The sequence below is a fragment of the Aythya fuligula genome, chromosome 2 (genome assembly GCF_009819795.1).
Source record: "Aythya fuligula isolate bAytFul2 chromosome 2, bAytFul2.pri, whole genome shotgun sequence".
Classification (NCBI taxonomy): domain Eukaryota; kingdom Metazoa; phylum Chordata; class Aves; order Anseriformes; family Anatidae; genus Aythya; species Aythya fuligula.
Genome location: NC_045560.1, coordinates 19,228,934 through 19,255,548, shown reverse-complemented (window position 1 = coordinate 19,255,548; position 26,615 = coordinate 19,228,934). Strand labels below are relative to the sequence as shown.

At 40.1% G+C, this 26,615-nt stretch overlaps 1 protein-coding gene across 2 annotated transcripts in view; it reads right to left on the bottom strand.

The window, feature by feature from the left end:
* Window positions 1-26,615, bottom strand: part of PIP4K2A (phosphatidylinositol-5-phosphate 4-kinase type 2 alpha) — a 108,288-nt gene that overhangs the window by 62,414 nt on the left and 19,259 nt on the right. The gene's annotated exons all lie outside the window — the stretch shown is intronic.

Here is a 26,615-nt window from a genome sequence, read left to right as displayed (position 1 = left end):
CTTCCAATTTTCCCTGGTTTCACCTGCTTTTGCACCATCACTTCTCTTCTGACACACACGGTATGGGATTGTCAAGTGCTGAACCCAAGCTGAAAACCAACACAGCTGTAAACAAACCTGCTACCAAGACTTTTTTCTCATTTGGGTCAGTTTGCCAATATCGCCCACTCTGAGGTCACATGAGAGGACAAATATGTTTCTTTCTGCAAGTTGTTGGCTTAAAATATTCAGACTACAAGCAAAAAAACTCAAATTGGAAGTGCTGTGTGTTGTTCTAGATTTAATTATTAAAAGGTGAATAAGAATTCATCATAAAATGTATTTTTGAAATTCAAATAAGTTTTAACTTCAACACCTTATAAAATGTACCGTAAAATAACAATAACCTGCACTAATGACTGGACTTGCTGCACACAAAGCAACTTCGGTATTAGCTTTTGCTGATAGCATTTAAGTACACTAAAACAAACAAATAAAGAAACAAACACACAACAAAGCACAAACAAACAATAACCAGAGTTTTCTGAACTGCAAAACCAACTTTGGGGAACTAACTTCCTTTTCAGGTGCAGGCAAAATATTTTATTCATTTCTATTAGTTCAACTAACATTTGCAGAATGGATAGGTCCTTCAGACTTGAGGAACCAACTGGGAGTCAAAAAGGCAAGAAGACTTGGTGTTTTTTTTTTTTTTTTCTGTTTCAGTAATAAAAAATGTTACAGAAGATGAGATCTAGTTTTGAAATACTGAGGCACAGTTGTGACTTGAATTGATTATAGTCTCCAGATAATACCTGATTTGCTTAAAAGATACTACTGTGTCAAGTATACAACTTCCTTTGATTAAATTATTTTCCACTTTGTATACCCAGAATATTTTAAGACTGTTTTATTTAACTTAGGAAAAAGAATGCCTGTTTAGTGCATTGATTCTCAATTTATCAGAGTTTGACAAAAGTGATTTACAAGAGGATCCTTCTGTGAAAAAATAAACTTTTTCTGCCACCCTACTGTCAAGAATCTTCAGAGGAGATGGGGATATGTTGTTCTTTCTACTCAGAAAGACAATAATCACTTCATTAATTACAAATGCAAAACAGAATTAAAATCAGCTTCTTGTCTATCAATTTAAATTATCACTTAAATGACATTTTTATTTAAATCATTACATCCAAATTCATAGTTTGTAATGTAGAAGTAGAATTTGGAAGCAGATGTAAGCAGATTTATCCTCTGCTTTCACAGATTACCAAAAATGGAGATTCAAGTTCAGTCAACTATAAAATAATAATAATAATAAAAAAAACACAACCAAATCAATCAGGCAAGCAAACAAACACCAAAAAGAAAAAGCACACAGCAACCCACCAGCCATCAAACACATGCTTGTAAGTATTTCAATTTAACATTACATTTTTTATTTCTGATGCAAAGGTTTGCCTCAAAATTCACTAGAGAATTCAGGCTCAGCTCTACAGATTCACATAAAGAGGGCTTTGACATAATTTTGTCTTATGCTACCTTTTGGTCTTGAAGAATGAGGTTTCTTTAATTCCGAAGGAAACATAATTTTATCTATTCATAGCAAGAATACATACAACTGCTAAGCAGTATTGAAAAACGCCTAAATAATCCCAAATACTTGGCTAGGAACTGCCATGACTAAGCCTCAGCAAGACTGAAGAAGTATATATCCTAAAAAAGAAAAGCAATTAGATTTCTTTTTATGTCTTAAAATACTGTCATTCTCCAATTCCGTATACCACACACTCTAAAAATGTTACACATTCTTCCCAGGCATATTTACTGCCTCAACAGAAAAGAACACTCATACCAAGTCTTGTATTAGTTATCACAGAACCACAGAATGGTTTGGGTTGGAAGGGACCCTAAAGGTCACCCAGTCCCAACCCCTGCCATGGGCAGGGACACCTCCCACCAGAACAGGTTGCCCAAAGCTCCATCCTTCTCTGGGCAACCTGTTAAATCAAATTGAAAGCAGAAGAAAAAACAGTTCAGTGACATCAAGTATATATAGAAAAAACAAACCATTTAATACTAGGGTTGTAGAATTTCGAAGTTGGAAGCAATCCCTTCTGAAGTGCACTCTACCTCTGCCTACGCATCCACTTGCAGTTAGGTATGACCTTCAGATCATCAGTAAGCTCTTTATCAGCCAGCCCTTTATACTGCAAACTCCCAAGCTTGAATTCAAGTAGCAATGAAACAAAAAGCCCTGCTGAATTTTTGGTTAGGATTATCTTTCCAATGCTCATCTCTGTTTTCCTTCCTTAGACAAAAGACTTCTTTGCAGGCTTCAAACACAGGAAGCCTGCCAGCAGTGCACTAATTTCTTCTTGTCTCCAGGCCTTCTGTATTGTCTCCCTCCCACTTCTACTGCCTAGAAGTAGATAAGCCCAGAAGGTAAGGCAGATCAACGAAAACCAATTTTCAGGAGAGCTGCACTTGGCACAACACAAGGAATATGTTGTTTTTCTAGGGTCATACTCCAGGAAAAAAAAAAAAAAAGAGGTAAAAAGAAATGCTTTAGACCACAGTGTGTAAACTCAATGGGATAAAGATGACTCATATGGCCCTGGCTGGTTGAAGTGACCTCAAATACTAACACAGACGCCATTAAAGAAAAATCTAAATAAATACACATTCTAAAATCACATACCATCTACCCGTCAGTGCTAAAAATGGCCTCACATTAATCTCTGATAAAATACTGGCTGATGGATAAACAAATGCTGTTGTAACTGTAACCTCAGCAGTGAATGTGCCCATACCCAGGACTGAAAGATCTAGAAGCAAGAACCAGTGTTTTGTTTCACGTTTGTACACCACTGAGAGGAAAGGTCCTCCCTTTCTTTCAAGGCAAGGACCCCTGAGCATCACCTGCTGCAAACAGGCATAAGCTAAAGATGTCTCAGCTTTTAGGTACACACAAAGAACTGAGATAATTTATCCCTCTCCTTAGAAGCAGTTTTGTTTCTCATTGATGAAGCAAAATATTTCCAGGAGAACTGAATACATCAAGCTCAGAAGAATCCCACATGGAAAGTAGCCAAGTTTCCTCAACAGTGTGGTGGAATTAAGGATAAGTATCACCCAAGAAAGACATCTGAGATATTTCCTTTCAGGCTTTAGTACATGTGAACATGCTATATACAGAATGCTGTATTCTCTTATTTCATTATCTGGAAATTATTAGTTTTATCCAGGTCATAATGAAGTTAGAAGCTTGCTTTGCACTTGAAAAGTATCACTATTAAACCGCAACTTAGGACAAATATACGCCAGGAAAAATTTGCACTTTTGCCATTGTAGCTTATTACTTCATCTCTTGTGAGCCAGAGATGTTTGCACAAGCTGTTTTGGAAGGAGCACAGTTTTGTAAGCACACTGAAAACACGCAGCAGTGTTTCATCAACCTGTCTTTATCCCGACTCATCAACCATGCCTGTCAGAAATCAGTTCCCTTTAGAAGCATGGCTTCACACTTGTGACTACAGCACCTTGCCCTGATTTTTGGGTGCTCACTTTAAAATGCTCCTGGTCTGATTTTCAGGAGTGCCCAATGCTGTTCCCACTGACTTCTGTTCAGTTTGGGATGTCTATACTCCAAAAAATAGATGTTTCTGACTGGGGCTTGAATAGGGCAAACATCACCATGTCTACCACTGGAGATTTGTTTAGGTCAAAGTTTTCAAACTGAGGGAGCATTATTTGCTGCTGAGATCTCTTCCCTGTGCAAACTGTGTCAGTTACAGTAAAAATAAGAATCCACAACAGATGTATTAGCTAAAGACTTATGTAAATAAGTTAGCATTAAGTGGTGAATTTATTGTTGACTAGTGGCACCCTGTAAGCAAATAATCTCGTTTTCACATAAAACATACAGGTCAAAGATTTACAGCCCAAGAAAAGTATTAAAAAGCCAGTGACTGAAAACTGGCTTTAATGCTTTACGAAAGCATGAATATTGATATTTAAGGAATCTTCTGCTAGAACAAATGCTGAAGGTAGCATAATAATTACATTAAAAACACTGTTGCCCAATTTTCCTTTCAGAACCTCTAACCCACAAACTGTCACCAGCTGCAAATTTATTTTTTTCTGAAAAAAAAGGAACAATTTGCTAAAAGTGACATCACTGCAATAATCTCTTGTTCAGTTTATGAGACCATCTCAGCAAACCAGATATTTGAACTCTGGTTTAATGAGTCCTCTGCAGGACGTGAGAAGTCCAGACCATGAGAAGGATTTAATGTGCCACTCAGAAAAAGAGAAGAAATGCAGTTGCAGTGAAATTACTGAAATGCTTACGTGACTCTTTAACAGCATCTATGCTGTCTTTATAAAAAATGGTCATTAATTATTTTTTAATAGATTCTTTGAATGGAGAGTGCTTAAAGGAAAAATGTTTCAGAGTTCATAAATTACTGCATTGATTGCTTTATAAAAGCTAGGGACAATTACAAGCGTAATTATTCTTAAAACATCCACTTCATTGTTAACACCTTAAAAGTATAGTGAAAGTGTGTGGTGCAATAAAGAGGAAAAATATCTGAAACATTAAGCAAATCGTTACAACAAACAAATATACATCACTTGCAACATTCTTACCTTACTACTAATTACAGCTTGTTTTATTGCCTTATGCTACTGATGTATCTGAACAGCAGCCTGAATTTGGCAACAAAATACTTTTGAACAGTATGCTTAAGTATCCTGCTTACATTATTGTCTCTGGGAAAGCAATAAAACCAAAATCAAACCTGGCATTCACTGGATGTGATGGGGTTGGTGAGCAGGGGACATTCAAAACAGTTAACTTGTTTTTACTAAAAACAAAACAAATCAAAAAACAAAAAACCAAAAACAAACAAACAAAAAAAAACCACTACCAGACAACTAGGAGACGTGGAAGCTGGCATCTACCTACCTCTCAAGTTGGTTGCTCTTTCAGCTGCTATCAAACAGCTCCCAGTCACAAGCAGACTGGTAAATAACAAGGATCCAAAACACTGGAGTCTCTTAGCATCTCAGTTACCAGAAGCACCTCAAGTTTTCATGCTTAGCCACTGCTAGTCTCTTAGCCTCCCCTCTTCTTAACCCATTTCTGCCAAAATGAGCCTTTAGCAAGTCCCATTTTGCAGGAGATGGGCAGACACCTAAGTCTGTTCTCACCTCCTCCACTTTTTTTCCTCCAAATTTGGTCTTCCCCATGCAGAAATTACATCCACTGAAGAATCCCGCTTCAGGTTGCGCTAAGATTTAATGCAACCATCAAAGCTGTAAATAGCTTTTGCAACTATTAATAACACGTCAGAGCAGCAATGCACAGAGCAGAATTCAACTGACTACTGACAAGATGTAAACTAAGGCATAAGGCTCAGCTGTGCTTATCTTCAGTGAGGGGTCCAGATCAGTCCTATCATGATCAAGTGTTTAAAACAGTTTGTAAGATAATGCCCTACAGGCACCATTTTCTCCCCATTAATCCCAAATGCAGCCTGGGGTGCCCAGTTCAGTTCTAGATGCCTGTTACTGTACAGGCAGAGTTGACTTCACTTACAATTCTTTCACTACTCCACTCATCAAATATTTGCAAAGCACCTACTTACTGAGAACTATTATGTAGTAGGAACAATTTTTGGAGACCGAGGATGAAGACCACTGACTTTTAAGCAGCAGAGGATATAAATACAGACAGGCACATGAGCAATTATCAAATAGCACGTGTAAAGGTGCTGGAAGCACAAAACCCAACCAGTGATGCTGGAAACACACATTGTAAGCAGAAGACCTGTGAGCAGCTGCTCATTTTGTGAGAACTAAACCTATGCAAGTGAGGTGAAGCAGTAGCAACGCTCACTGCAGGCAACTTTTATACATAAGCACTTCTCTGTCAACACACTTCAATGAGAAAAATGTTTTTCATGAAATAGAAAATCTTTTCTATTTCATGCACTAATCCAAACCTGCTTCTACTGTAATTTTAGAAAGCCCCCCAGTATTTAAAAATAAAATCCCGGATGCATTATTTAACCTAGAAGCACATCATCAAGTCTGATTTAGTGAGTTTTTGTGTTTGTTTGGTTTTCTTATCTGGCACAGTCTGGATGAAAATATTTGTTTGTAGCAGGAGCACTACCCATGAAAGACAGTGAGTGAACTGAAGGAACTTAACGATATCTTTAGGAAGAATTTGACAGGACTTAGGTCAACTCTTGCAAAAAGCAACACACACATATTCTAGGAGCACAGAGGCAAGAACCTGCTGGCACATTCGTGAGGAACTGTTTAGCAACAAGGTGATGAACAGCAAACTGGAAAGCAGACTTGTGCTAAAAATAACCAACCTTTTCCTTTTCTGGAGCAGTTACCTTAACTGAAAAGAAAGTCTGTAACAATGATAAAGTCTTAAAAATAGGCTCTATATGCAATGGAAGTAATTAAATGGTTAACTGTTGGATTTGCTCTTTGAAAAGTCAGGAGTGATCCCTGTTCCCGATCCTAGAGCACAGGCACTCGTCTCACAGCATCACAGCTCCAGAAAAGGTGGCTGCCCTTGGACAAAGTAGGATTCAGGTCCAGATACTTTGATTTTCTTCTCCCACTGCCTCCCAGATTGTGTCCTGGGAGTTGTAGTGGACTGGGAGTGATGCGTAGCTCTGTGGTTGTGGGCATAATCTAGATCAGAGCAACACTATAGAAAGCACGCACAAGTCTACAGCCAGAAGAAGGATTCCTCACAAACACTTTCTGACATTCAAGGATGGTGACTAATCTTGATGGTGTCTTTTTCAAATGTGTGTCAGTGTCTCTTCTGAAATAATCTCTCGATTTTCCGCTGAACTAACAATAATCAAGAGAAGCAGAACAAATCAAACAAGCGTCACAACAGCTTCTTTGTGGGCAGCCTTCCCCCTCTCTTACACGGCACCCTAAGATGTCGAATTTAAGATTAAAAAAAAAAAGCCAGAGCCATTAAAGAAAATAAGAAAACAATGTACATTATCTATCAGAGAATGACTGTTTTTTGCACGACAGAATTGATGCTGATTTCAACATTCAATTTCAAGATAAACCAGTACCATGCAAGACGTACAATGCACAGCATGTTGTTATAAAGACGGGAATTTCCAAGTGAAGGTGCCTTTGGACAGAATCTGATGTGAGGTGCTGAGGCATGCGACAGTGATGAAGGCCCCTGTGGTGTTTCTGAATGTGAAGTAACTACACCCACGAGTGTCTCAACCAAAATGTAACAGACTATTGTGTCCTCTGAACAGGTGAGGAAGTATTTTAAGCATCAGCTATGCTACCATAACAGTACTTCTTATAAAATTCTCAAAGTCTATCCTCGAGTGATCTGCAATGCCTTTATGCTGTCTTTTATCTCATGTTTTCTCATGGAAATGGGGAAAACAAAGCGTCCACTGAAAAGAATTTTAAAACCTTTTAAATGACGAGCTCTTGCAACAAAGGGGAATATGATATGAATGATTCTGGAGCAGGCAGAAACACAGAAGTTGGATGATCTATTTGGTATGCAGCCAACAACCTATACCCATGGAGAAGATGGCTACATGAAATAAGGAGGTGGACTACAAGAGGTGAAGGACACGGAAAGGTTTGCCATGTCTCCTGATAGCACGCAGGATGCACAGTCATGATGTTATAAGCTTCTGCTGAGATTCACAGAGCCTGACTGTCCTCTAACTCAAAAGGCTGTGAGTCAAAAATATCTGTGCTAACGTCTACGAAGTTCCTTTATAAAACCACTGAAATAAAATGGTGAGTCAGACTGGCTGTGTTTATCTTCCCCGTATCCAGAAGAATAGGGCCTGGGCTGCAGTATTCAAACTACTGTAATTTAATGGCAATTCCTACTGACTTTGACAGGTTAACTGAAAGAAAAGTCAAGAACTGTAGAAAGAAGCTAAATGAAGGAGAGGAGAAACTCAGCAATAGGAAGGAAGCTAGCCAAAAAGCAATCCAGGCAAAAAAACAAGGTATCAGCGTGACACTCAATCTAAAACATCTATTTTTGGAGTTACAAGTTGTTCTGGGCACCACATCTGCCCAAGTATCTTTGCAGTTGTACATGTTTCTAAATAAATACATAGAAAAAGCTTACCTGGCCTTTCACACACAGCGATTTGGAAAGGAAACAGAAGGAGACTGACCAACAATACGGGCAAAATGACAATTCTGGATTGTAAATAAAGCAGTGCAAATTCAACAGAAAAGAACACTATTCTTGTTCCAATCTTTTCTGACCTAAATCTTGTTATTGCAAGGAACAGCTAAGTCAGCTGCTTTCTGAATTAAATTTAACTGCTTTCCTATAAACCGAACAACAAAAATCCTAAACCCCAAGCATGAAGAAATGGCAAAGGGCCCTTGCAATGGCCTTTCCTATTCTCCTGAAAACCACTTTACGTGTGAGTGGTTTGTTATACTCATTATTGATGGATATTTGGGTCTGATGCTGACTGTGGTGGGGCGTCCCAGACAGCCTCCATTCCACTGCATCCCCATCTTTGCCTCTCCCCTTCCTTTCCCCTCACTCCCAGCCAGTCCCCAGCGTGTGCTTGCTCTTCCTGAGCCACAGGGAACACTATGGTGGTTTGCAGCTCTCCTTGCAGTGAGTTAGCACTCCAAAATGGTTTGTCCCCCAGCCAGCACAAGGCAGCAGGAGGGGGGATGCAGAACACGACAGCAAGCAGTGAGCCAGGTAGCTCGAACACTGCACTGTCACGAGTATTTCATCCCGAGCAGCCCGCACTATAGCTATGGTAATCCTTCCCACATCAAGACTTTTCACGTATTTATTTCTGATGCCATCAGCTGATGGCACGAAGCCATCACCTGGATCTAAACAAGCAGCGTCTTGCCTCAAATTTAAGGGGACTCTCAGGTGACAGATGGGACAGGACTGGAACAGTTTGACTTCCAGCACTATGATTATTAAAAAAAATAATAAATAAAAAAAAGACACAGCATACTCCACATAATTTTCTGAAGCTCCAGAAGTTTGCTGTGATCTACTTCTAGGTTTCAAATACTGGATGCATCAAGCTAATCCTTCTCATACAATCCTGACAATCTTGGCTGGAAAAGAAAACTGCCAATAGGTACTGGTCTCTGACTTAATCTGGGATATCTTTGGATAACCAGGAAACACAAGGATGCTTTCCCTCCAAACAAACAAATTTTAAAAAGGAACAAAAATATGTTTGTACCAAATCATTCTATAACCTGCTTAAAAGGGGTATTTAGTGTTCTCAATGGGATACATTCAGCTTTTTGTTTTGCCACTCTGTATAAGTTATATTTATTTGAAAAGCTGTAAAATAAAAATGCCATGAACCACCGCATTTGCTAGTTGGCACTAAGCTCACGGTGAGGCTCCCATTACGCTACCCTACACGGTAACTATAATGCATGGTTAGTACTAGGAAAACCGCGTTTTGTTAAACAGTTATGTCTCTGTGTATGATAGGAAGTTCTGCTTTTTAAGAGAGCAGAACACCAGCAGTATGGCACTGCAAACTCTGTAGAGGCAAGCCACCCCTATTTCTCTGGAGAATACAAGTAAAGCAGGGAGCCTCGTGAAAAACACAGTGATCCAATTAGAGTGCTAATCTTCCTGAAAACTTACTAATGCATTTAAAAATAACAGCGCCCCAAACCTGGAAATATAAAATGTTTTAAAAGCCCCCCTCCCAGCTGGGTCGGATCCCATAAATCAACCAAAGCACGAGATACGAAAACGCAAGGCAAGTTTTTCAGGTTTCCTCCGGTACTTGGGAAGCAAGTCACACAGCTGAGAACAAACAGAGAGGCAAACCTGACGTTATCAGACCCGAGGTTTTGCTTGTGTCTAGACAGCTCCAAGAGGAGCCCACACAGGCACACGCGATCAGGCGAGGCGCGCAGAGCAGTGAGCGCTGCCCACCAAGCGCCTGCACGCCTCGCTCTCCTGGTACGCATGCAGGTCCGTGCTGCTCCTGCAGCTGCCCCAGCCCATGGTTGCTGGACCAGCCCGAGGGACAGACCAGAGGAAAGAGGCACCTGTGTCCAGAACGGTGCCAGAATCCCCCATCCGAGCAAGAAGTCATCAGGCTGGAAGCCACTTTCTGCTGCTGGGGTGATCAAAGCAATAACATCAGGACAAAAATACCGTCATCTCACAACTTCAGCAAATTATAAATCCAAACACCTCAAGAACTTCAAAGTGCACAGAACTTTTGTTCTCACCGTACAGATTTATCACTGCATGCAGCTATAAGAAACTTGCAGTGGGTCTTCCTAACAAGGTCCTTTTATTCTCAGCCTTGTTTTGTCTTTCCGATAGGAGGTTCTCCCTTGGATACAAATACTATCAAATTTTTTGGAGATCCACGGACAAAGTAGCCTGAATTCAAGACCAACATTTTTGCAGAATTGCTAAAGAAGACAACAATCTCCTTTGTGGTTGTGAAAGACTATGGAGCACTTTGGTACACACTGTGCCAAATCCTGACTCTCAGCATCCCTGCTGTGGGTTTAGAGAACTACAGGTGCTGCAGCAAAACATCTGCCACGACTGAATTAAAGGTTTAAAGGCTTTTTCTTAGAAAAGAACAAATGCCAAGCTTTGTTAATTATCCTGAAGGTTTCAAAGTAACAAAGATAGATCTAAAAATATGAGCAGTAAAATCTCACCAGAAAATATTCTTCCTGTGTCCTTGCCTGCAGCTGGGGACCAGAGTAGCTACAGGTGAGGAAGGGGAGGCTGACTGTGTTTCACTCACTATACTCTTCCAAACCAGAACCTGATAAACAGGAAACAGAAAATCTAGAAAACCTGCATTTTACAGCCTTTAATATCTCCACAGCAGAGTGCAGTGTATGAAATTCAGAGCAGGCAATAGAGCAAACTACCACAGACCTGTTTTTCTCCTGTCCTACCAAGTACCTGTTGAATAAAGTAACGCAGCTGATGAAACTCCATACCATTTCTGTCCAATGCAGAAAACCAGGCACACCAGAAGGAGAAGGATGGCTGTTTGTTCTGATAATCTCTTCCATGTGGAGGAAACCCCTTCCCTACCTCCTCAGTGCACACCACGCCATGGCTGCATGTCCCAGGAAGGTACTCTGGAGCCCACGCTTGCTGGAAGCTCCCACAAAGCACAACCCATGAGCTGGATGTTTAGGAGCCCAGTTTCACTGTAAGCAATGGGTGTTTTTTGTAAAGCACCAGGCATCAGCACGGGCTAATGGAAGCAGTCTGTGCTGCAGGATGCCAGAGCAAAGGGCACTTCTCTGCCCCTCGCTGCAGGGATCACACAGCACCACCAAAATCCCGGCTCTGCCTGATGCCAGCCATCACCACCCGACCACAAGGCAGAAACCAAAGGAGCCATTTAATTGCTAACCACTTGTCAGATCAGATGTAGATGCTTTTCCAACAAGGGTGTGCATAATTTAAGAGACAAAGATAACACAACAGGAATGTCTTGATATTTCTTGGGACGATGATGTTGCTTGCAGAGCATTTTTTCATTAATGCTACTGAAATTGCTATTATTGTTACACGTTTGGCTCGCAGCCCACAAAGATAAAGGTGTATTTTGTGTGATCCAACGCTTGATCAAACCACCACGTTTATCAAACAGTTCTATGGAAAAAATGCAGAACTACCATTTTGAGGAGTCTTGCCTGTTTTCCCTTAAAACTTTACAGCAGCAGTCTGACAGCAGGGTTCTTGTGGGCCAGTGTCCCACCTACTCTGAGGATGCTCTGCTGATGCTCTACAACCAGATGACTGCAGAAATCTCTTTACTGGTTCTTTATTATATTAAGAAACCAATTTTTACAGACTGTAATGCAAGCATATGGCAGACTACACAGATGACAAGCAACTGAGGGTTGAACCTCCTGAGCTATACCTGCTTTGAGTTATAACTCCACGGCATCTCAAACGCTTCACAGAGTACAAAGAAGGAGAAACCTTCCAGAGGATTAATCAGGTGAAGGTATAAAGATTTGGCTGTGGGGCAATGGAACACCTCCTACCAAACACAGGCTACCCGTACCAAGTTCCTTCTCAGGAAAGCCCATTCACTCCTAAAACAGCTACTACTAGTAATGGGAAAGGTATCCTATTCCATTCACATCCTCTTCCTCATTATTTTTAGGCAGAACAGTTGACTAAATGTGTATCTTAGATCCGGCAGCTTTCTTGTAGAAGCTCTGAAGTGCCTTTACTCCTTTAACACAGCTTAAGACCTAACTTATTTGGGCTCACAGAACTCGAAGATTCATAAATAACTTTTCAATATTTCAAGACAATATAAAATAATATATATTTTCTATCCAGGAAAGCAAAACAATCAAAAAGTACTAAGAAAACGGAAGGGGGCACTGAGGCCATGGAAGTATATAAATAATGCAGGGAAGGAAGAAAAAAGGGGAAGCGTGGTCACCAAACTCCTAATCCCTCGTTACATCCCATGTTTTATTATCTAGCCGGTGAGATGTGGTGAGTAAGGAGGAAATGAAGAAAGAAAAGGTATTTACAGAAGGAAGGAGATCCGTCAGTAGCTATGCTTCTTCTGATACAAAGTATTGTTAGCACAGCTGTAAAATTCAGTCAAGCAGGTTAATGGACTGAACTCCTTTTCTGACATCACACAAAAAGGAAAAACTTTTACACTCCGCACTGATAAAGCTTTATAAGGAAGGAAAAAAACAGAACAGATAACATCATTATTGCAACATACTATCTGAGTCATTAACACTTTTAACCCTTAAGGAAGCAGTAAAAATGGGAATTGCATGCCTTTTTGAGCAGTAAGTTTCTCTCAGGTGTTTGTTGCTAAAAGATCTCTTTTTTCCAAGAAGAAGGTGCTTAAAAAAGTGTGAGGAAACCTCACTGTAGAGGTGATTCATCATAGAGATAGTTTGACAGTTAAAAGATAGCCAAAACCAGGTATCAGAGCAATTATTAACATCCTTTATTATTATTTTTTAAATAAGAATAGATATTTAGGAAGGCAGGCGTAAATTCAATCCATTACTAGCACGAAGAAGGACCGCACATTTCCTTACTCACTGGGACATGCCATGTAAGTAAGGACTATTGGATAAAGGAAGGTTTGCAGGGCAAGTTCCTCATCTAGCAACAGTTTGTTTCTGGAGGTGTTTGAAGGGCCAGATGGGGCAGGGAACCTGATGTGATCACGTCTTGCACAAAGAAGAAATCTTTACCTGTGCTCCCATATGTGCTGTCACAGCAGTATCAATTCCTGCTGCAAGCATCCGTGCTATTTACTACAGAAACAGATCCCCTTGAGGACAAAATCCAGCCTCCAACCAGACAGTAAGTGGTGGCCTCTCCAGCTCCTTTGAGACTCCAAGTCTCCACAAGCTATTTAGCTCCGAAGTCAGCATTCCCTATGTCTCTGGGTTTAAGTTTCCACAGAAACTTGTGAACAAATCATTATATCTGAAAAAACAATTAACTCACTGAGTAAAGATTATGCTACAGCTGGCTTGTTATTGTTCCCTCTGTGGCTTCAATATTTAGGGTTTGAAACGAGATTTCAATGGAAATTATTGTCGGTTTGAATTCCTTAATGAAAAGCTTCAATTGCCTCCTCACACAAGGATGTTTTTTCATTGTAAGGGGATCTGTGCTAGCCATTGCCGTCTCGGGAGGAACACGGTGTCATTAGCTGTCACACACAGCACTCCGAGGCTGCAGAAACACAGTCTGGCTTGTCCAGCTCCTGCTTTTTCCATCATTACAGAAGCAACTCTGGGATCTGGGCTAATTTAGGTGTTAAAATATTTAGTGCTGCTCTGTAAACTAGATGTCTTCCAGTCCTCCTATTACAGAAGGGTATTTTGCAAAATATTCATCACTTGCAAAAAGCACTTAAAAATGAGGCACAAGGAATTTGTTGAAGGTGTTATTTATGCTCTAGGGCATTGTCCACTGTGAGAAAAATGGCTCAAAAACGTACTATAAACAAACAGGAACAAATTTAGACTAAAATAATTTAAGGGCACACATACAGAACCGTAATCCTCCAGTCCAAAATGGCAAATTCCAGTGTAAAGTGATTATAATCGTAAACACAACCATGGTACAGGCTGACCCCTTTCTACTTACAGGAAAAGCCAACCCAAACGTTGAGTCAGAGGCTGTCGTAAGAACTGTCCTGCCCGGGGAAGAATTTTGCAGTAGGACTCAGCTGAGAAAATAAAACTGAATTTGATGCTGGTGTTATAGTCTAAGGTTTCTTCTCAGAAACACCTGGTCAACGAGAGCTGCCGAAGTCACTTACACCTTTCTAGGTTCTGATCCATGTGGTTTCAAACATACAGCTTGTAGGAAGCTAAGATCCTGACTCCACCACCGCTAAGCAGTCTGCACCAGGGGAGAGGTTCCTTCTCCCCAGAGAGAGTACAAGGGGCTAACCAAGGCACACTGAGCTGGTTAGCAGAAGCCCAGCTTCACCTTTAGACCATCCACTTGTACGAAGCAAGCATTGTGTGAGCATGAGTTCTCTTTCCATGGAGGAAGCAAGTCCTAAGCCTCTTGCAGGTAGTTTGATAAACCAGCCCTGGGCTCTCTCTCGGATTTTTTTTTACAATACTTTATGAAGAAATGGAAAGTAAAGCTTTTCTAATCAGCTACCCTTGGGTTTTACAAAACAATGTTCAAATGTTTTGTTAGAGAAGTTTGGCTATTTCTCCCTTCCTTTCTCTGTCATAAAGTTGACATACAAATAAGAATTAGCTGTGTCCATCAATATTTCTGATTTTCTGCAGAAACACTTGGAGAAGATGGAAGAGCCCTCGCATGGCTGCAAATTGTTCCTTAGAGTTCAGAAACTAGCTTAAGATACTTACTATCCTGCTGTAGTAAGATGAGCATTTTTGGTTCCACAGAAGTACCAAATATTGGTCAGTACTGATGTAGATTTGACTTAATGCAGTCCCTTTCAGCAAGAAGAAAAGGTTATTGCCTAGAAAGAAATACAGCTTCCTTATCTTCCTGTTTTTGCCCATATTTCAATGTCCTTGCATCAGAAATGCAGGTCCACAGACTGTGTTTGTTCACTAGCCCATCAAGAACAACCCTTCCTCATCTCCCACAAGTCAAAGCACTTTTGGAAATTGAAGGTTTTAAAAGTCCTGTGTTTAACTATTTGAGTTTAACGTGTTGGCTTCACACACCAATACACCTGGTAGGCCTGTTACACCACGCAGTGCTGCTAATTGCTTTTAGCAGGCTGGTGTAATGCTACAACCACAAGGGCCAAAGTATACCACTTAAAGACGATGCAAGAGCCCTGAAATGCTTTATTGCAAATTGTTCTCCAGAGATCTTTCAGAACCAGCAAATTCAGGCAACAACTGAGATGCTCTTAACCTCATCTTATCATCATAAGTGCTGCTAGGAGAAATTCTGCAAGTTTAACAAGATTCACCAGGAGCATCAGAATAGCCCGTCCCTAGATGAGGAGAGCAGAGATGGTGTGACATGAAGGATGAGGGTCATGAATACTCAATGTGTTATCAGTAGGAGTAACTTAAGTCCCAGAGGAAATGCCAGCCCCTCCTAAAGGACACACACTTCCCTGCAATAAGTACTATCAGCATGACAAAGAACCCAAAATGTAAGATCATTTCCTTTTTTGTGTAATAAAGTCCACAGCGTTCTTATACCTACTTCCCTGCTTGCAGAAAGTTGGTTTCATAAGTAAAGGGACTTGATACTGTTTTTCTCCTCACAAAGATGGGGTCTCGACCTATTTTTAACAGCCAAATTTCCCTGACTACGTCAGCTGTCAACAATAATAAAATGGAAGCAAGTTACATATTCACCATCCTCAAGAAAGCTTCTGTAGGCAAACTAGGGTGATACCAAAAGAAATCTCTCTCCATACACATATTAGCAAGCTGATTTTATGCCTCCCCACTCTCGGATTACACTCACTCACTCCCACATGCCCGAGTATCACGATGTTGCATCCACCACAATTTTGCCAACAGGGAGAAACCTGCTTCTCTTGGCTTCCCGACATTGCTGGGGTTTTGGTTGGTGATAAAAACCTGAATTTTTAGACAGATCTTTTACATCCTTTAGGAGTCAGTAATTGATACGGGGTGCTCCTTTGTCTCAAAATCCCTTTGATTTAAGTTTCCGTAAGCATTAGGTCAGGTTGTATGACAATTATCTGTTTTTCCTCATTTGCAATATACATTTGCTTTCCTCCAGAGCCAAGGGGAAATGAACAGCACAGGGGATATGCTGCCACTTCATTACAATTCTCCGGGTGTTAGGATGCAGTCTGCTGGCAACCAGTCCTCAGAGCCTTCCTTTTAGCCTTTTGGTCCTGACATAAACAACGCATTCCTCAGCTTTTACAGCTAGGAATGGTGCCCTTGGTTATCAACACAGCCCAGCTTTTAACCCTTTGTTCTGCTGTTTCCTCTGTCCTTACAACACACATTTCTATTCATCCTGCATTTGTATCAATCACAGGATTTCTGTTACAAATCTCCACAATTCCACAGCTTTTTCAAATGATTAAAGAGTTCATACCTAGATGAGCTTAAAGGCTTAAGACCCTAAGATATCTTCAAGCTTTTATCTAGTCTTGTTCTTTGCTATAGGAAGGGGATGGAAAACAAAACACCTTGGTTTTTATCCTCTCGCCTCTGCCTCTAAATCCCCCGCAGTATATATACACTACTTCAATCTGAAAAACTTATTGGGGATTTCACAACTAACAAACTGAAGTTTTGAAGCTCAGTAATTGGTAAAGAATAACATATCAGAAGATGAACCTGTCTCAGAACAGGAGACAGGTTGGGCAACATTAAATAAACATGGATATAAAAAATAAAGCAAACAATAAAACGGACCACAAGAGTAACACGAAGGAATGCATCACCTATGTAAAAAATCCCTTGATTTACACAATACATATTCATCTTACTTATGTTTGAAGTTTAACTATTATTTTCATTTACCCACAGCTAAATATGCTCTCCACTAAGTTAAAGATTTTTTTTTCTGTATAATAGGGCGCATGCAGACACATGCATAAACTTAGGAAGCACAAGGAAATTAAAGACTTCCTTGGCTTTTTAGAATATTAGAAAACAGATGATGATTATTTACAAAACAGATTTTTTAATTCAGAATTTGTATAATGTACTGAAGCATTAAATAGTTTAAAAGTAGGTATCAACTAAATATAATACCTTAAATAGATTTGACTGTGCTTTAATGGCAGAAAAATAAGCTTTGCTCAAGTTACCTGTGCTTTGCTATCCAATGCAATTATTTTTAACTCACCATGTCTCAAGATTTTTGAGATAATATGCTTTACTGTCTCATACCTTAGTTTTTATACATATATGAAGCAAGAAAGGAAAAGAAAACTCAACTTTAACTTGTTGAATCTGCTTGAATTATGAAAAGGTCCTCTTTAATAGCTACAAAACAGGCTTCTGCCAGGCAAAACTATCAGTCTAAAGTTTGGATCAAAAGACTTATTGTAGGTGAGCTCTTCTTCCAGTTGAGTACAATGATTTTTAACGTCTAAGGAAACAAAAATATACAAATACTTTCAAATTACAACTACTGTAGCTACCAGCACTTTATATTTCCGAAAAAAGCCAGTGCCTATGCTGCCTATTAAGATAATCACTAAAAAAAAACCCTGTTTTAAATGGATTTTTAACTGTACTGTGTACAGTTGACCACCTGCTTGAGTGACTGACAAGGGTGAAGGCATTAGGTGATGCCTGCATTGGCATCTCCTTCTGTGGAAGTATCTAACTGCTCCAAAATTAGTATTTTTAGTGCAAAATCTGTTGCTTTCTTCTTCAGCCATACATTTCACCTCCTGCAGTACTGCAAGAAATCCCCATGCCTTTATTTACATCCAAAAATGGTGTACACACATCAAATGTGAGCCTAACTTTATCAGAGAAAGAAGGAGTTATTTATGTTCGTAAAATGCTCTTCATTCCCCTGCTCCAACATGAAGACACACGACCATTTACATGCTCAAGAACGTTTCAGTCTCTTTATCACACCTTTACTGCTGTGGGCTTAGATCCTTGAGCTGCACTTTGAAGCTGTTGGTGACTTGCTAGAAAGACACAGGCAGCAGCACAAATTGGGCCAATGCACACATGTACCATCCCTGGTCAGCTCCAGCATGCACCGAAGACAGCAATGGCTTGCTGAATTTCACTTCCCTGTTTTATAGTGGGCACTTCCCCCACCACCTGTTTCATGCAGTTGTCTCTTGACACACAGGTAGCTAAAATGGTATATTGCAAGAATTGAAAAGAGTTACAGCTTGGGAAGGAAAGAATGACTTATTTTTTCTCCTCCAGGACAACAAAATAAGCTACTACTACCGTTACAGAAACCTAAAGAAAGAACCCACAACTGTTACATGTACTTCATAAAATCCTTTTTTACTCCAACAAGGTACGAAAAACTGTTACTATTGAATTTTAAAGCAGAAACACTGGTTTAAAGTTAGTAACTCAGGCTATTTCACAAGAAGTCTTATTGTAAAGGAAAGTCCGCGTTTCCAGAATCGCTCTTAGCATCTGTTTTTATATCAGAGAAAAGTCAAAAACATCTAGCCCACACATCTGCAGACAGAAATCCAAGCATATAATCCATAGAGGCCTGAAGCTAACAAAAATAATCTGTGAATGAGGTTTTAATTTTTTCCCCATGTCTTATTTTCAAGTGTCTGGGAACATGCACGTTGCTCGCACTGATGTTTAGTTTTCAGATTTTTCAGACTGACCCAGGTAGTCGAGGTTGCTCTGTAGGTAGTAAGAACCTGAAGCCAATAGGATGATGATTTTCTCCCATGTTTTTAAGTAGCACTTGCTTAAAATGGCCCGTTTAACTTTTCTGACAGCCCCTTTTATCTTTGCAACCTAGTATTTTGCAGTGGTCTAAGCTTCAGGCCACATTTGCCTTGTGCATTCAGTAATTTTCTGGATACAACAGGATTAAGTTTGATCCTTAAAACAACACAAGTAGGTATGAATAGGTTTACCACTTTCTATTTTCAGGGATGTCTGCAAGAGAAACCCCCAGCCCTATGCAGCTTCATGAGAAATCACTCGGGTTTCTTCAAATCCTTCAAATTACCCCTCAGAAATACATGGGGCAGGGGGATGGGGTTGTGTTTGTTTGTTTAAGGACAGTAGGGAGGAGGAAGTAAAGGGCAGGAGGAGAAAGGAAGGCAGCTGGCTTGCTGTTGGCTGGCTTTTACATCAGCCAACACTTCTGCTGGGCAACTCCTAGGGTGGCTACCAGCAGCATGTGGCAGATGAGACCTTTGAATGTTGTTTCCTCATTCCATATACTTAAAACCTCTATGCTATGAACAGTGTGACTACATAAATGTTTCCTAAACGCATTGCATATGACCTCCAAAAATTGAAATGAGCTATCTGAATGCCCAGTCTATCCAGAAAATGGAACGGGCACGTTCTGGTCAGGTTGGAGGTGTGGAACCCAGAACCTGCTCTTTGAGAGCTTGCGAGGCTGGCCTTTAAACGAGCTCCTCGGGGATCACTGAGGAACGTGTACCAGCAGACACCTGCTTCTTGCAGCAGCCTCTCAGATGCAGAAGTAGCATCAGACAACTTCACATAGCAGAAATGAAAAAAAAAACAACTCACAAGACAGACAGCAAACTACAAAAAGCAGCAAAAAGGGCAGAGGGAGCTGAACCAGAGCTTTATTGTGATTAAATCCCTATATACAATCTAAATTGCTTGATTTAATCCAGTTATTCACTAGAGCCAATCAAATACAATTGATGAGCATTTTGTTTCTTTTCAATATAAAAATGGCATCCGTATCCAACATCCAAGTGATGGGGACAGTAAGAGGTTAATGTTAGTAACCAAGAGTAAATTTATTTATTTATACAATTTCTCTTCAACTCTTTCTACTGGCAGTACAATTTTTCATTAAAAATGGGCTAAGCAATCTGGCTCACACAGGTAGGCACTACATTGTCCTTACTGGAACACACCACTGGAAAGCACTGTTTTTTTAAGTGCTGTTATTTTCTTCACACTTCAGTTTGCTTGCTGCATTAAAATCTGTAAAATACAAATATTCCAATAAAAAAAAAGAAAAATATTTTAGTGGCATATTTAGTAATTACTTTTTATTATAGGTATTTCAGTGAAAAGCTAAAGAGAACAAAATGGCAAAGAACTGCAGTGCCAAAGGTTTGTCTGCCCTGGACAGGGGAGCTGATGTACCTTGAAACCATGCTGCTCCCAGTTCCAACAGAAGGGGATAAGGCAGCCATCCCCTTCCTGCTCCCCAAAACACCCCGCTTGCATTACTTTACAGGGCTGTGCTGGAACAAAACAGCACATACCATTTATTAGGATGAGAGCACAGTGCCTTCACAACTTTGTGGTAGCTTGCATTCAAGCATATACATGGGCTGCGGAAGGACCCATCGTTTCACCACTTCACCACTCAACTCAAAATACTACTGAAAAAACTCTACTGATACTGTTTTGACACTTAAACTCCCATTAGCAGCAATTTCCCATCTCCACCACAAGAGTTGGATTTCTAGGAGGCTGAAGGCAAAAGTGAGTTTTAGAGAGAAAATTTATCTAACATTATAAGTTAATAGAAATGTTAAGAATTAAAAGTTCCCAGGCATTACCAAGCTCTTACATTTTTATTTGTGTAGATTTTGTTCTTCTGTCTCAGCAAAGCATAAGTGTTCTTCTTTCTGAGGGTCACTTACAGTGATTACTGCTGTGTTTAGGCTGCAAAACATGCAGGGAAACGTTCCTATCTTTACTTTAAAGATGGGTGTCTGTTTCTGAAATTTAGCAACAGTTTAAGTTCAGACTTCAGAAGGTGCTAAATTCCTTAAAATCCACGTGGATTTGAAGAGCATGGCTCATTGCATTTTATGGAGCCTATATAACAGCTCAAAGAGTGCCCAAAGGGGACGATCTTGCTCCCTCCCACACAAGCCTGCTCCCTGCAACTTGCGAAGGGGGAGGAGGAACAGGACAGTTTTCTGCTATCATAAGGAGTTAAAGCAACTTCTGGGATCCCTTTTAAGTACAATCCAGCCTGAAATCACTTGTGCGCTCCCATGCAGTGGATGTGCAGTACGGAGGTATTCTGCCTATCAGTTTGCAGATTACTTCCATGACACAAACATCAACTTTGAAGTCTAAATATACTTCTGTGTGCGGAAAGTCCCAACACATTCCTCTTAGCCTTAAGAGAAGCTTAAGAACAACATTAAGACATTTTATTAAAATACCGCTGTCTGATGACTTTTAAAACTTAAGAAACAATCAGAGGTTAATAAAGAAAAGGGTAAGAGGTATTCCATATTAGAGCAAAAGACAAATACGGGTAGGAGGGTAGGTTGGGGTATCAGTGCTTACTGGTTTCAGCCTGCTCTCCCACACCTACTGGCACCCTAGGGTGAAGACAGCCTGGCTTCCCTTCCAGTGTTACTGCACAGCCAACTCCTGCCACCACTGTTTTCACCGTGCATCCTCAAAAGCGACTCAGAAGATGAGAGTTAACTGCCCCATCTCCCAGGAAAGGTTTTCCTCCATCAGATTCAGTGATACACAGGTCTCTCAGTTTTTGAGACTGACCATTACAGTCTTAATTCAAGAATAATTGAGTTAAGCCATGCAACAAATGCTATCTTCTTTTTAAAAGTGTTACAGATGCTTAACAACCCCAAGGTCAAATATTCATTGCCCTAAGAAACACAAAGAGAGAGAAGTTAGCACACACAGGAAAACAAAGTATATTTCCATCCTCTCCCAAGCACAGCAACTAGATTTACATGGAAGGTTATTTATTACTGGTACCACATATGGAAATAGTAGGGAGGTTAAAGAGCTTTTTTTTGGAAGTACATCTTTAATGTTTTTCAAGTCATCTTTTCCCATCAGCTCAATTCACCTGAGCAACTTTAAGGACGAAGTCTCACGGAGCACGTAAGATGTACTTTATGGCACAGAGGGCAACAAAATCTGGTCACAATCTATCTGGATGCCTCAAGTCCACCAGAAAACATTATGCTGAATATAAACCATGTAACCTTTATGCTGTCATAAGAAATTCTACTTTAATTATTAAAATACTTTATAATAAAAACTTTCCTATAAATAATACGAGCACGCTAACCAGGAAGCCTTTAACTGCACATATTACACATTACTCAGAAGTAATCGTTATTTTCGTTTAATGCTTTGATGTTTATGTCACAAAAATCAGATTAGTAACTCTGCCCAGATCCTGTTAAAGCCCAAGCAAAGCATCAAAGCAGTTTTATTGTTTTTGTTAGATACTGTAAAGAGATTACACAGTGTCCATCTCTGACCATTCGCTGTAATTCCTTTATTTCCCTTCAGCCTTACATTTTTTCCATTAAGTCTCAAATGGAACAAGCGGCAGCTTTGGACTTTGATAAAAGGTCACGTCTCATAACTTTGTACTTTATTCATCTCCTCAGCTAAAAGTTTTAGGAAAAAAAAAAAATTAAAATAGCAGCTCGTTCTCAGCCATCTCCTAACACAAAGCCAATGATGGTGGTATTACTCCATGCAAGACTAGATTTTAGTCACCATTTCAGAAAAGAAGTGAGAGGGAACTAACACAGCACCAGAAATACACAGACACTGATGGAGGCCAGTGGTCCATAAAAACAAGCACTCAGTCACTGCTGGATGATGCAGCACTTGAGGTAAAGGCTTGAAATTTGACCGTAAAATTCCTGTGTTTGAAAAAAGCTATTAACCTAGCTGCTGCTGCTATTACTTGAATCAAGGAAGCAATCTTTAATTTTAGCTGAGGTGGTGCATTGTGGACAAGGGCAAGATTTACTTCTTACAATAAACTGCTCAGCAGAGCTTTCCCTCTACCCATTCTTTTACAAGGGAAAGTAAGGTTCAGCATTTCGATTATCTAGGTGGGCAACTGAAAACATGAAGATTAGATGGTAAAGCGAGAACTGAGCACGGGTCGTGATTATCAGTTGCCTCCCTTACCCACCCTTATGAACCTTTTGTACAGTATCTAACATAAAATTGATTGAAGTCTCCCAGGTTAAACCAATGAAGGGAATGTTAAGTTATATCAGAGCAGCACCCTCTGCGTGAGCTCATACGAGTAACTACACATTGCAACATCTGATCAGAAACATTTTTATTTAAACTATTTTAGTAACAAATATGAAACACATAACCAAACTTCAGAGAATTTGCCAGCAAGCCTTCAGAGCAAGAAAAACAAAAGCAAAAACACCCCACACAATACTAGTATTTTAAGTTTCAAATTCACTACAGCAAGATTATAAGAATTCAATTAAATTTCTACTGTGCTGAAAAAAGTTTAAGAAATAATACAGAAAATATACATAAATTATGAACTGGAGTAGCAATAACTTGCCACTGACAAAGCAGATGTCCATCACCTTGACAGTTTAAAATTCAGTGCTCTTCTTGCAACGTAGACAGCAATGAAGCCTATAGTATACCACAGTGATTTGTGATCAAAGATTAAAGATAGCTTATATTATCTAAAACCTCAAATTTGCAACTCTTCATAGGAATAGCATCATATTTAACAGATAAATTTTAGACAAACTTGAGATACGTAATGTAAAGGTAGAAAATTGCATAAAAATTCTTCTGTGAGCACCTTTTAACGTGAAGCAAACCCATCAAAATAACAACCTTAAACTGCTGGACTTTCAAAGACATGACCCCCAGGTGTCCCCAGCAGCCCTGTCTGAGATATAGCACAAGGTCACAGTGCAACAACAGCACAACATGAGCAGATGCTTAAAACTGAAAGCCCACCCAGCCCAGCCTTCTGTGTGACAGCACCTATAAATAAATACCTCGGAGAACAGTGTAAGAAGTGAACACACATGCAATTTTCCCTGGCTTCCACATAGCACAGAATGTAGTTTCTATTTAGCAAGACTCAATGGGTTAGTTTTATAAAAATTCATCCACTATAACCCACGTAAAGTTTTAGCATCCACAATACCCTTTAGCAACAAGTTTGACACCTTGCTGCAAGAACCACAACTTGCTTGCAATTTGAACCTGGCTCCCATATGTTGCATGGCAAAAGCCAAAAGTTGCTTCTTACCCAATCCTCAGCTTAACTCTTGATTTTTAAGACTTATTACATATTCATCAGTCATCTTTTTCCACACAAGAGTCTTGACTTATTAAAGAGTTTTTTTTCTTCAGAGCTGTTCCAAGTTTTTGACCATTGCTGTTGCCATCATCTGAGCTTTCAGCTCTACTATATGTCTTGGCACGAGGAGAGGATTGTAGCATTCAGGATGTCACTGCAAGCTGGATTTACACAGTGCCATGGCAACCTTGTCTGGTTTACTCTTTGTTCCTCTTCTAGTAATTCACAACAATTGCTTGTTGGATTCCCATCACATGGTGGCATAACACCAAGATCTCACTTCTGAATGGTTATGGTCAGCTTTGATAAAATCTTCATGTCCTGTATCTGTCTCCTTGTCACACTGAGAGATCTAGGTCTTATGAGCTGTCTAGTTATTTTCTTCATAAAGTGGTTTGCGTTTTTTCACCTCCATTTTTTAATAGCATCTTTTTGAATGAGATAGACTTTGGGATTGTATTTGATATTTTATTTGATTGTACACATTAGAAATGCTTAAATCTTCCTATAAAAAAAAAATCAAAGTAGTCTACTCTCACCTACCATTTATTTGAGCCTTTCTACATGATGACAAGTTTAGAGTAAGCACAACTAGTCCACAATACTGCTGTAACACAAGCAGACACTTCCACTGATCCTTAAATTATACACTTCAGCCCCTTTAAAAAAGAAAGGGGTTAAAATATCCAGAGACAGAAGCATGGGCTTGATAAAGTTAGATTTACGTCTGTTTCTCTCAAAAAAAATAGTATCTGGCAGCGATTTAAGTGGTAGCTGAACTTTATTTGTTGGCCAGCTCCTCCTCTCACTGCAATAAACCCAGTTTCCACATAAGTAGTTTATATTTTAATTAAAAAAAATAATCACACACAGCCCCAAGCTTCATCATCTAGCCAGTGCAGCAGTTCACTGGAAGTCAATCCATTCAGAGATTGATGTCCTTTTGTAGACAGAGTCCATGCAGATTTTTTGACGAACTGCACAAACTCATTCACAAACAAGCTCACCGTATTTTGTTTATAAAACCCAGACTACTACCACAAAACAACTGCACAGCAGCAGCTTGCTACTTGTGAACTACTCTCAGCAGAGTGCCTTTACACCAGCCACACACAGCGCACCAGTAACTCCGGGTACAGAAGGCTTCAGAAGGGTTTATACAGAAACGACATTAAGCTGGGAAACACGTTTTCAAATGAGATGACATGTAAAAACAGTACATTTATGCTCACAGACGTGATTAGTTGCAATCATTAGCATTACCCACGTATCTCACTGCTATCTCACGTTTATGTTGCTTACAGATGGGCTAACTACATGTCTTATCACATACTGGTACGTTACACTTGTGGGATAAGCCATAGCAGCACCACCATCTGTTTTCATTTCATGCCTTGGGTCTATAGCAGTACAGGAGTTTAGGGACAAGGGGAGATGGAGTGAATCCCTTTGCAGGAAAGTGAAGGGATTCACCTGGAAGAGCATGCAGGTAGGTTAGCAGTTCAGAAGCACAGGGTGCTGGGCTCCAATGTGCAACAAAGAGGAACAGATCAGGTTCTATGTTAATCCCATAGGTTGCTCCCTAGGCAAGCAATCAAGCCACCTGTTTTCATTAAAGATGCCACTTGCCAATGCCTGGCTCCCCAGCAGAAGCAGAGCCTGGACAGGAACAAAGTCATTGAGGATCTGTCCTCTGGTACAGAGTTTAACAGATAGAAAGTATGTGGCTTGGGGGTGGGGAGGCTGCAGTCAAGCTCTTGCTTGTTTTCTGCCTTCTGGAAGAGTTCCTGCGTAGCCAGAAGAGCTTTAAAGGACAATTAAAGATTTCTGAGAAATGCAGTGAAGAAGCAGGTGAACAGAGCCGTTCTCTCCCACCTTCTGAAACGGAGACATGAAAAATACCTCCATCACCCTTTCTGAGAACTGCTGCGTCTGAACACTAGTTAGAAACACAAAAAACAACACATACACAATACCACAGGAAACAAAAAAAGCCCCGCAGGCTGCAACACAGCATGCAGACATCTGAGCTCATGCTAAACCCACAGCTTGAACTAGAAGCTGTCAGTGCACAGCAACTCAAGCTTAGGTGAGCTGCTTACATTAACCACCGTGCCCAGCACACTGCAGTTCCCAGGACCCAGATCAGCTCTCTACCACTATGAGAATCTCATTTTCCTTCTAAGATTAGTCTGGCTCTTAATGTCATTCCTACCATTGATCAGCGCCACACATCCCAAAAGGGCAGCACTGTTCTTTATTTTGCAGCCATGCATTCATTAGCCAAGCCTCAAACAGAGAAGACTCAGCATTGTAC